The sequence below is a fragment of the Daucus carota genome, chromosome 6 (genome assembly GCF_001625215.2).
Source record: "Daucus carota subsp. sativus chromosome 6, DH1 v3.0, whole genome shotgun sequence".
NCBI lineage: Eukaryota > Viridiplantae > Streptophyta > Magnoliopsida > Apiales > Apiaceae > Daucus > Daucus carota.
In genome coordinates this window covers 2392937-2405989 of record NC_030386.2, presented here as the reverse complement: position 1 = coordinate 2405989, position 13053 = coordinate 2392937, and the positions used below count along the sequence as shown (strand labels likewise).

Below are 13053 nucleotides of genomic sequence, written 5' to 3'. Positions count from 1 at the left end.
TGGTTTTTTAATTTTTTAACCGGGTAATTTATGATCCATCGAATGAGTCGGATATGATCCCACTAATATTAAATATCATTATTATTTCAATTATTCAAATAATTACCATTTAGTCTAAGTAAATATAATATTATAATATATAATAATTATTTTTAATTAGTTTTTTAATTAATTTTTTTCTCATATATAGTTATATACCGATTGATAATAAAACTATCTAATAATATTAATATTTTAATAACACACTTGAAATAATGAAGTTCAAATAAAAGTTACTTCTTTGATTATTTTTGACATAATAATCATCCACAAGTTTTGATGGTAAAACACATAATGTCAATACTTTGCAAAAAAAAAAACCAAAACATATATAAATTTATGTTTAGTCGTTTTTGAAATAATTTTTAAATAAAATAATAAACAATAAATTTTTTTTCCGGTTCCCACGCATATCAGCCCAGGTTTTTCACTTTCCCTCTTTCCCACTTTACTTTCCCTCACTTATCTCTTTCTTTTATTCTCATCTACCAGATCGGAATCACAGCAGCGCGCAGGAGTCATGGCATCTAAAACCTCTGGAATCTCTCAAACTCAACAGGTCAACTCAACTCAGCAAGTTGTATATCCTCGCATCTCAGCAGGTCGATTCTCTCTCAACTCGTTTTATTTTCCCATATCAAATCTCTCTTTTATATTTATGCTTGTCTTCACTTGTGTTAATTAGGAGTTAGGGATTTGAAATTAGGGGTTTGGCGATTTTGATTTTTGATATTTTAATTGGGGATTTGTGATGTGTTAATTAGGGATTTTTGATATTTTATTAGGGATTTGTAATTTTCTTACTAGTTTGTTGAGTATAGTCACCAGTAGGTGGTTTCTTCACCTATACATCCTCTCTGTTTGCTGATTTATATAATCTTTTTTGTGTTTTATGAAGTTCATGAACTCTGTGTCCCTGTTATCTGTGTGATTACATACTTTAATTAATTTTGGGTTTTTTTAGCTAAAGAAGCTTCCTTTATGAAGTAATTAGCCAAGAACTATTAGCCAAGAAGCTGTTCACCCTGCTCTTGACTCTTTAGTTCACCAATTCCTGTCAAGATTATTTCTTTTTAGAGTTGTGATTACTACTCAGGTTTGACTTAAATTTGTAGAGTCTTCATATTACTTCTACAGTAGCTATTTACTTTTCCTCCTAACATGTATATTCGATTGGCTGACACTGACACATCATGGTCCAGCACACTCCAAATTATCTTTCAGCTTAGACGGCTTAATTGATATGCTATGTTTAATTCGATATATACTACTTTCATTGCTGCCTCTGTTTATTTGTCGGGAAGGACAAACAAATTCACATTAGTACAATGCAGAAATTCTCAAATTTACACTCCAAATTTTCTTTTCAAGTGTCCTTTTTGTTGGAACACTTCTACTTCCTTTTACATTTGGAATTAGAAGTTTTTTGTGAATTTCTGTGATAATCTTGCTACATCAGAACCTGATATTTTCAAATGAGAGATAAATTGTGTTAGATAGGAAAATACAATTAAAATGAACGTAATCACATGCTTAGAATGATATACTTTACACCACATTTGTTGTAGTTGTAAAATAGTTTACCCTCGCATTTAGGCATTCGTTGTCGTTTTATACACTGCAAATGTGATCCTTACATCACAATATTGTATTTTATGCAGGCTAGTACTAGCAGCGGTGGAAGGGGATGGAGACGGGGAGGTAAGATGTGATTTGTGTGTTCTGTACACTGGTATCTTAGTGTATTACGTTTAGTATTTTATGTTGGAGTTATAGGTATGTAATTTAACAATAAATTTATTTACTGGTTGAACTTTAGATGTTTTCGTGTAAAAAAAAAGGTTTACATACATGAACATCTGCTAATCTGGTTTATGTGTTAGAAGAAGACTCGGAAAACAGTTTCTTGACTACTTTTATTTGTGTAGGAAAATGTTCCTGAAATTCCGGTGGAGAATGATTTCTTGTTAAATGGGGAGCTCGACGAGGAGGATGTACATTGATTCATTATCCTCTGTGTCCATAGTCAGTTAAAGTATGTATTGGTTAGACTTTGTCGGATGGTTATTTATTAGCTTTAGTTTTATGTAATCTTTTGGTATGTACTGTTTGATTGAGATCAAACAGGAGATGATGTACAGGGTTGTTGGACAGGTTGTATTAAATGTTATATCTATTTTTATGCAGCTTTGATATATTTATTGTTTTAATTTTATTAATACCCCTCCCCCTGATATGATGATGTATATTCATACCCCTCCCCCTAATATAATGTTGTTGGGCACCTTTTGATTGGAATTGTCAAAAAACTAGCATGATTTTTTTTTTATGAAATTAGCATATAAAAGCAACTGGAAAATATTATGGTGGCTTATTAAATGCCACTGATTTTGGTAGAATTTCTTTGATTTCGGCGGGAAATTCAAATTTTCGCCAAAAAAATGAAGTAATTTGGACAAATCCAAGATTCAATAAAAGCGACCAACAAGGCGGTTGCTTTTATATAAAAGCAACCGGAAATGAGAAAAGCAACCCCCTTATTTGCTACCGACAGTGTTCGGTTGCTTTTAGTCAAAAGCAACCCGGTTCGGTTGCTTTTATCTAAAAGCAACCATATTTTGACGGTAGCTTTTAACCATTTTTGTTGTAGTGAATTAAGTGCTACTAGATGCTCTTTAAAAGAAAGAAGAAAGGAGAGAGAGTAGGCTCCTAAATATTTAAAGAGTATGAGGAACTCAATCATTGTGGAACTCATCTGGTGCAAGATCATCATCTTAATTAACAGCATAGGTTGCATGTAAGACGAATAATCTAGGCCATCCGTCCATGTCTTCAGATAGAGAAAATGAATGCCCGAGGAATTTTTTGCTCTGGTTGAGTCTGGATAAAAGACCCTCTTAAACTAAGGAGTTTTGCTCTTTGATTGTTGAAAAGTTCATTTGAGACCTTGAATTAGACTACTAGAGTGTTAGGTCATAGGTGAATGTTGAAAAGTTCTTTTGCAGAGTTTAATCCTCAGGCCGAATCAGTTGGTTGTGACTAATACAGGTTTAGTAGTTTTTAGATGTACATCAATGTTGTTGAGTTGTACCTTTTGTTTGTAGAGATAAGTCTAGCCATTAAATTCTGTTGGTGGGAATTTTCCATTCTTATACTATTAACAGCATTTAACAATGAGGTGGCTTTCGTTGTTTTAATTTTAGGATTTAGCTTACATAGAAATTTTAACGTGCGTTGAGGTTTGTACTCGGTCTTGTTAGCTGCAATGTAGAGGCAGTATCAGTTTGTATGCTTATACATTTAATTAAATAATCTATAGTTGTTGGGTAATGTTTCTCCCAGAAACAAAATATATGCATATTTAGTATTTCTAAGCAGCCATTTATAAATATGAAAACTTGTATTAATCTGAATGTAAATCAGAAGTATATAATGCTAGCTTGATTAGATAAAGAAAGAAGAGCTAAAAAAATGACTTTTTCTGTTGCTAATTATTATGTTAGAGCTTCTCCAATGGTTCTCCTAAATCATTCTCTAAAGAATAATATAAAATGTGCCTGCTAGTGATTTAATACATTGAACAACCCCAATACTACTCGTTGTAGTTTATAGTTGCTCTCTGTTCCTATTTTATACTTATTTCATATTCAACCATGCCAACACATTCAATTCAAATTTTAAAAACAAAATTAATCAAATATTTAAAATATCAATTATAATTTATAATTTTATTAAATTGATAAAGTATCGTCGGAATGACCAACTAAAAATTATCCGTGCATGCTTGTTATTTATCTTATATATAAATACAAGGTGCCAGTTGGTAAAATAAATAATTTAAAATTGTTTATTTAAATAAATTTCAATTATTATTTTTTGTGAGGAACTTTTAATTATATTTCTCTGTGTTCAATGAGACATGTATACTTACTAAAAACTGAGATTGGAGATCCTGGCCTTCATCAGCAGAAAGTTGTGATATAGAGTAATCATCCGATAGATTATGTGTTTCATATTGATTTATTGGTTTGAAGCTCAAAATAAATTCATTTTGAATGAAAGAAAATGGATGGTCCGCTTATGTTCTTAAAAGGAAGGGAGGAAAGTAAATATAAAAGAAAGTAAAAAAGTAGAGTGAAAAGTTAGAGGGAAATAATATTATATTCATAAGTATAAAATTAAGTGCTACTAGATGCTTTTTAAAACAAAGAAAAGAGAGTAAGCTCCTAAATTTTTAAAGAGCATCCCTTGGAGTTGCTCTTAGTGTTATATAATATATAATATAAAAATACTGTTAGAAGAACAAATTCTAACAAGATAACAAACAAAACAGAGAGAATATCAAAAGAACAAGCTTGAGTCTCCCTACTGTTACTAAACACTGATAACAACATTTTTTTTTCTAGTTTGGATTAACTAAAATAAAAAATGACACAACTAATAATTAAGAATCCAAAAATCTTTCCCTTTATCCAAACTTCTTCAACTTAAAATCTATACCCCAGCAACTCTCACATTTCTTCAAACTCACTACTTTCTGTTCTCTTTGGCACACAACAATTTCACGTCTCTCCATACAATATTTGATGAAATGAAAACATATATGAATGTGCTTACTACGACCCTATAATACAGGGTTCTTCGTCAATTACTTTATAGCTGACTTGTTATCAACATAAATTACCACCGAACTTGGACCAACATATACTAGTTATTTTTTAACAACATATATTTGTGTTAAGCAATATATGTTGGAATTTATGTTAACCAAATTTCTTTACCAAATTCCTTAAGAAGCTGACTTAAGGAACATTGTTGGAATATTTGTTATCAACATAAATTAACACCGAACTCGGACCAACTTATATTCATTAACAAATTTCTTAACCAAATTCCTTAATTGGCATGCCGCAGCAGTGGCTTCCATAAATTCAGATTCACAAGAAGATAAGGCAACACACTTCTTTTGAGATACCCATGTTATCAAATTCTCCTTCAAGTAGAAATACATGTCGCTCGTGCTGTTTCGATTATCCGTATCTCCAGCGATGTTGCTGTTAGAAAACCCAGATAGTATATAGTTACCAGTTCCCTTCGATTACACCAACCCTCTCCATGTACCTACACAGGATACCAACTGCGTAGGCAATATCCTCTCTCGGGTGAAAAAAATTATGGGAATGGTTGAAAACTCATTAATTTTGAAAATATTTTCCTCTTCTGAAAAAGGAAGTCATTTTTCAAGAAATTATGTTATTTTTCACATGAATTTTACTCCCTCAAAAATTATTTTATTTTTAGAAATTGAATAAATATTTATATGCATCTTTTTTAAAATTTCTAATTTATATTTGGAAAATAATTTTTCAGAAGAAATATAAATGATAAAAATGAGGAAAACTAGATGTGTCCAAAGTTCCCTTGGTCAGCTAATTTTGTAAAATTATGCCGTTGGTTGCCCAAGGACAAGAGGATTTAACATCCATATTTGGATATTCAAAGAACTTTGCTCTTGGTTCGTTAACATTTATCAAGGACTATTGCAAAATGTTATAATTGACTAATGCTTTCTTAATGCGGTGAGAATTAAATTAAAAACTTAAGAGGTTGTTAAATAGAGACCCAATATTGGCAAAAAAAGACTAATAATTTGGGGCATTTTATATTTGAACTTGAATATTCATGCTACAGTGGAATTACTAGGATTATATATATATTACAATTTGATAAATTGGAATAAAAACAACAATTTGATTAGTTTATGCTTCCTCTGGAAAGTGCTAATTGTTGTCATATATCTTCTTCTAGTACGACACCAAAATTCGATGAAGTGTTATTTAGAATTTAATGGTGAACATTGTGTTGAAAACTGCAATCTATTTATATATAATTTTGTCTATATAGTAAAGTTGTCATGTGTTCTCTAGGGCAATCTAGTTAATCAAGGAGAAGTGAGGTAAAAATATTGTATTGTAATCATTACCCCTTATTTGTAATATTCTAAAATCAAATAAGTTAATAGTCTATAATAATGATGTATAGTTGTATCAACTTATCTTGTTTTTGACAACTTCAGCTCGAGCAGGTGGCAGACTCTTATTGATAGCCTATATCAAGACGAGGATTCTAAGAAATTTGTTATAGATCGGGGAGAAAAAGTGCTTCAAAGCATACCAGTTCAATATCTTAAATTTTCAAAACTGATGGTTCTATCCAAAATTTCCAACAGTTTTTGGTTGGTATGCATATCATACTCTCCTAGTAAAACTATTTGCTTATTGGTTTTGTAGACAAAGTCGTCATTATTGAATTAAAAATTTTCTTTTGTATTTATTTCGAATATAGATATTATTAGTCGACTTCTGTAATTTGTACATGCCAAGTGAAGAAGTTAAAGTTGTCTTGGTGGATGAAGGCCAAGAGAGACACACAACATATCTAGCAAAACACCATGGTCTGAGTGCTGGTTGGAAAATATTTGCAATGGAGCATGAGCTTGTGAAAGGACATTTATTGGTATTTCATATGATCACACATTACATATTCAAGGTATTGTTTTTCTCATTTAGATACTTTGTTTGTACTTGTTGAAGTTCCACCCTTAATCTAATTCGATCGTGCATTTACTCATGCGTAACGGTTGACATATGTAAGGGTGGAACTTCAACAGGTACAAACAGAAATATCGAAATGAGAAAAAAAAATCTTGAATATGTAAGGTGCAGTCATATGAAAGACCAATACATCTCCTTTCACAAGCTCATGCTCTGTTGCAAACCTTTTCCAACCAACACTCATACCATGGTGTTTTCCTAGATATGTCGTGTTCCTCTCTTGGCCAACTTCATCCACCAAGACAACTTTAACATCTTCACTCGGCATGCACAAATTACCAAAGTCGGCTAGTATTATCTATATTCGAAATAAATACAAAAGAAAATTTCTTAATTTTATAATGGCGACTTTGTCTACAAAACTAATAAACAAATACTTTTCAGGGGAGAGTATGAGATGCATACCAACCAAAAACTGTTGGAAACATTCGACTGAACTATCGGTTTTGAAAATTTAGGATATTCAACGGGTACGCTTTAAAGCACTTTTTCTCCCAGATCTATAACTCTCTTAGAATGCTCGTCTTAATATAGGCTATTAATAAGAGTTCGCCTCCAGCTCGAGCTAAAGTTCTCAAAAACAAGATAAGTTGATAGAACTATGAATCATTATTAAAGACTATTAGCTTAATTGCTTTTAGAATATTAAAAATAAGGGGCAATAATTACAATAGAATATTTTTACCCTACTTCTCCGTTGATCAACTAAATTGCCCCGCTAGAGAACACAAGACAACTTTACAATTTAGTTTAGTTTAATCAAATAACAAAATTATGTATGAATGGACTGCCGTTTTCGGCAAAATGTTCACTATCAAATTCCTAATGACACTTCACCAAATTATACAGTCATTATAATATTTTATTAATTTTGACGTAAGTATATATATATTATTAAATAATCTATTTAGAGGAACAAAATTGAACTCTCTACCAGTATAAGGACCAATGTGTGGAATGACGGACTTACTAGCCTTGATCGTTAGTCGTTGCTACAGAAGCGAGAGAGCTCCTGGAGAAGAAAATCAATATATCATTTATGGGGAGTCTTATCATTGGTAATGCATGAGTACTAATTTGGCACAAAATATTAGTCATATAATAAGTTATGTAAAAATTAATATGACGTTTCGCGGTCATGAATTAATAAATAAGAAACAGAATTATATTTCATCACTCCCTCCCACCCTCCCTCTTGTCCTCTCTATAAACACTTTATTTTTCCAGTAAATCAAGGAGTGGTAAGGTAAAAATATTGTTAATCAAGGAGGAGTTAGGTAAAAATATTGTATTGTAATCATTGCTCCTTATTTGTAATATTCTAAAAGCAAATTAGTTAATAGTCTATAATAATGATGCATAGTTGTATCACCTTATCTTGTTTTTGACAGCTCGAGCAAGAGGCAGACTCTTATTGATAGCCTATCTCAAGACGAGGATTCTAAGAAATCTGTTGTAGATCGGGCAGAAAAAGTGCTTCAAAGCATACCAGTTCAATATCCTAAATTTTCAAAACCGATGGTTTTATCCAAAATATCCAACAGTTTTTGGTTGGTATGCATCTCATACTCTCCTAGTAAAACTATTTGCTTATTGGTTTTGTAGACAAAGTCATTATTATTGAATTAAAAATTTTCTTTTGTATTTATATCGAATATAGATATTATTAGTCGACTTCTGTAATTTGTACATGCCAAGTGAAGATGCTAAAGTTGTCTTGGTTGATGAAGCTGGCCAAGAGAGAGACACAACATATCTAGCAAAACACCATGGTCTGAGTGCTCGTTGGAAAAGGTTTGGAATGGAGTATGAGCTTGTGAGAGGAGATATATTCAACAATGGAACACTATTCAACAATGCTGAGTTCCAAGGATATTGCAAGGACTACGATACTGAGTTACGATTCATCTCGGTGGCACATCCACAAGCCAATGGATAGGCCGGAGTTGCAAACCGGATCATCCTCGATGGACTGAAGAAAAGAGTTGAGAAAGCTCAAGGCACTTGGGCAGACGATATCCTTCTGATCCTATGGGCATATTGAACAACCTGTAGGGTCACTACTGGAGCTACTCCCTTTCAGCTGGCTTATGGAACTGAGGTAGTGGTGCCCCTCGAGATCACTCATACTTCTCCAAGGATCGAGCAATTTGATCCACCAACTAACAAGGAAGGAATGAGGTTGGCTCCTGACATGATTGATGAGGTCCGAGACCAAGCTCATGCGAAGATAGTGGAAAACCAGAAACAAGCTTCGTACTACTACAACCTTCGAGTTAAGGAACGTTTCTTCCGAGAAGGAGATTTAGTGTTGAGAAGGGCTGACGCCTCTAGTGTTGGTCCTAAGGGCAAGATGGCCCCGAATTGGGAAGGACCATACCAGGTGAAGAACGTCACAAGTCGTGGCTCGTATAAGCTTTTGGATGGAGTTGAAGTCCCAAGAAGTTGGCTTGCAACCAACTTGAAGATTTATTATGTTTGATTATTCTAAGTAATAGAAAGTCATTTGCATAAGGTCATATAGACCACTGTCATCCAGTAGTATGGAGTATAACTCGTTTGTTACTTTGGAAGTTTTAATAAGATCTCGAAGATTACCTAGTATCCTCTATACTTGTTTAAATTTCGTTTGCATGAATGTTTTCCTTATAGATATTGCTTTGTGAATCCTAAGGTCTAGACAGTAAGTGCATGGCATAAAAACTCGAAACATACAACATAAAAGTTAGAAGCTCAAATGCGGAATAGTCAGATTAATAACTTAAGAGTTATGATACAACTCTTACAAAAGATACGATAAGTCAATTACATAAAGGCCATGCAAGGCTACAAGATAAGTTAAAGTCATATTACATTCCGAAATAGAAGCCATGTTTTGGCAGAGTAAGAGCGGCAGAGTAGAAGCCATGTTTTGGAAGAGTAAGAGCGGCAGAGTAGAAGCCATGTTTTGGCAGAGTAAGCACGGCAGAGTAGAAATACGATTTGGCCAAGTTGAAAATGGGTTGGACCCCACCATTCTTTTTATTTAGTTTTTTTGAATAAAGAAAAAGAGAAAAAGATTTAAAAATATATATTATTAGCAGAGTAGAAAATGTCGGGTAAAAGCCTTGTTTTGGCGGAATAAAAATTGGGCTGGGCCCCACAGTTTTATTTAACTTTTTTTTAAAGAAAAAAGGAAAATAAAAAAAAAAAATGCAGCCGAGTAGAGCACGCAGAGTAAAAGCCTTGATTTGGCCGAATAGCAAATGAGCTGGGTCTCACTGTTTTTCTTTTTAATTTATATTTTCTCAAAAAGAAAAAAAGAAAAAAGAAAATTAAAGAGCAAAATGAAGCAGACCTGCCGAGCAGGTGAAGCAGACTAGGATGTAGGTTTTGGCCGAGCAAGTCATAAGGTGGGCCCTGCAATATTTTATTTGGACTTTCCAAAACAAAAAAAATGAAAAATGAAGAATTAAAGCCGAGGAAGCTCCGCCGAGCAAACTGGAGATTTCGGACAGAGGAGGAAACAAAGGGGTGGACCCCAGCAGCTTTTTTATAAATTTTCTGCAGAAAAATAAAAAAATTGAAAAAAAAAATCAGAAAAAATAGCGGCCGACTAAGGACCGCCGAGTAAGAGCCTTGTTTCGGCAGAGCAAAAAGAGCTGGGCTCCTCAGATTTTTCTTTGATTTTCTGAAAAAAGAAAAACAAAAGCAAAAAAGCAAAAAAAAGAAAAAAAAATGAAAAAAAAGGAAGAAATGATAAAAACAAAACATGCCGAGCAGGTGAATCAGAGTTGGAGGGCACTTAGATCATCTCCAATGCAGGCTTGAATGCTGCATAGGAGATTGTGAAACGGATCCGTGATATGATAATTGCATTGGATGAAAAAAGTGGCTAGACTAGAGTCCAAGCTGGCGGGCTCAGCCAACTCTCTCAGTTTTATTATTATTTTTGTTGTATAGCCTGATATGTCCAGTTCCAGTCAGCAATAAAAATATATTGTAATTAAAAAGTAGGGCCGGGCTAGTTACTAGTTTTTCATTTGCACGGGAGCAACTCATCCTCTTTATATATAAAACTGAAATTTTGCTTAGTTGGCACGTTAATGAGACCCAATGAAGTTGGAGATGGGCTCAGCGTTGGAGAAGGTTTTATGGCCGAGAAGCCATCCATGGGGACCCGCCGCTCACTTTTTATTTTAAGAAAAAAAGAAAAAGGAAAATGGAAAAAGAAAACAACAAGCCGCGAGGAGAAATGCAGGTATGGCCGACCAAGTCACATCCACGTGGCGGCTTCCGATTAAACTCTTCTATTTCTTATATTTATTTATTTTGAAAAGAAAAAATCTCCGAAAATTTAAGGGACTAAATAAAATATTTTTCTCGGTCGAGAAATAATATATTGAGTATATATTTAGTACTCAAATAAATACCTGAAAGGTACAAAAATTCTTAAAAATTAGGGAGGAATTCCTGAAAATGCCCAAAAATACCTGGAGGTAAATGAAAAATTGTAGAAAAATATAAAAGATTCGATAAGTCATGAAAAAGACTCGAAAGCCGTGAAAAAGACTCGATAAGTCATAGGCTTGATTAGTCGCATAAAAACCTCTAAAACTTTTGAAAAGTTCCTACGAAACTTATCGAAAGTTGGGAGGCAAATGATATGGGTCAGAAATAATATTTAATTATTATTAGATATTAAAAGCCCAAAAATACGAAAGCCCAGTTAATTAGGGCCTGAGACACTTAAATATTAATTAATTTCGTAATTAATTAATAAGGCCCACAAGTAGTCCACGATTGAGCTACTTGGACAGTTAAAGTCCAAGAATTGGGCTTCCAGCCCACTCGAGGCTGGACTCCAGTAACCAGCACTGTCAAGGCCCGTATACACGACTTCTGTTCCGTATAGGAAACTGAATAGAAGGCTCTAGAACCTCAGCGTTCTACGAGTATTCTAACTCTTCAACAATAAACATCTAGTGTCCTAGATAAACGTTGATTTTACAAGATAAGAGTTTTATCTTATCACAAGATAAGAAGCCTACTTCTACAAGGTTTCAGATACATGGAATCATACTTCTATACAGTCTCTAACACCGGTACCTCTATATAAAGGGCTCTACCCCTCCAAACTAGAACTTCGTTCAGACTTGATTCTTTACACAGTTAAAGGTACGTGGGCATCTCGAATCCCGAGAACAGTCTTAAAAGCACGACGCTTCACCTTCGTTTTTCGATCTATAACACATACCATAGTGTTTTGCTAGATATGTCGTGTCCCTCTCTTGGCCAACTTCATCCACCAAGACGACTTTAACATTTTCACTCGGCATGCACAAATTACCAAAGTCGGCTGATAATCTCTATATTCGAAATAAATACAAAAGAAAATTTTTAATTTAATATTATTTATTAGTTTTGTCTACAAAACTAATAAACAAATACTTTTAAGGGGAGAGTACGAGATGCATACCAAACAAAAACTGTTGGAAACATTGGAGTGAACTATTGGTTTTGAAAATTTAGGATATTGAACGGGTATGCTTTGAAGCACTTTTTCTGAGCTCCCTTCTTGCTCGAGCTAAATTTGTCAAAAACAAGATAAGTTGATAGAACTATGAATCATTATTGAAGACTATTAGCTTAATTGCTTTTAGAATATTACAAATAAGGCGCAATAATTACAATAGAATATTTTTACCTCACTTCTCCTTGAACAACTTAATTGCCCAGCTAGTGAACACAAGACAACTTTACTATTTAGTTTAGTTTAATCAAATAACAAAATTATGTATGAATGGACTGCAGTTTTGGGCAAAATGTTCACTATCAAATTCCTAATGGCACTTCATCGAATTATACTGTCATTATAATTTTATATTAATTTTGAAATAAGAATATATATTATTAAATAAGTTATTGAGAGGAACAAAATTGAACTTTCTACCAGTATAAGGACCATTGTATGGAACGACCGACTTACCAGCCTTGATCGTTAGCCGTTGCTACAGAAGCGAGCGAGCTCCTGGAGAAGAAAATCAATATATCACTTATGGAGAGTCTTATCAATTGTCATGAGTACCAGTTTGGCACAAAATATTAGTCATATAAATAGTTTTGTAAAGTAATATGACGTTTAGCGGTCATGAATTGATAAATAAGAAACAGAATGATACCCCCCTCTCTCTCTCTCTTATTTTTCTTGTAAATCAAGGAGAAGTGAGGTAAATATATTGTTAATCAAATAGAAGTGAGGTAAAAATATTGTATTGTAATCATTGCCCCTTATTTGTAATATTTTCAGAGCAAATAAGTTAATAGTCTATAATAATGATGCATATCAACTTTTCTTGTTTTTGACAACTTTAGCTCGAGCGGGAGGAAGACTCTTATTGATAGCCGATATCAAGACGAG

At 33.3% G+C, this 13053-nt stretch overlaps 1 long non-coding RNA gene across 1 annotated transcript; it reads left to right on the top strand.

Annotated features, from left to right (window-relative positions):
• Positions 1-463: 463 nt before the first annotated feature.
• Positions 464-2254, top strand: LOC108204086 (uncharacterized). Its single transcript, XR_001803620.2, has 3 exons — positions 464-641; positions 1701-1740; positions 1968-2254. It is a non-coding gene; the product is annotated as an uncharacterized LOC108204086 (long non-coding RNA).
• The last annotated feature ends 10799 nt before the right edge of the window (positions 2255-13053 follow it).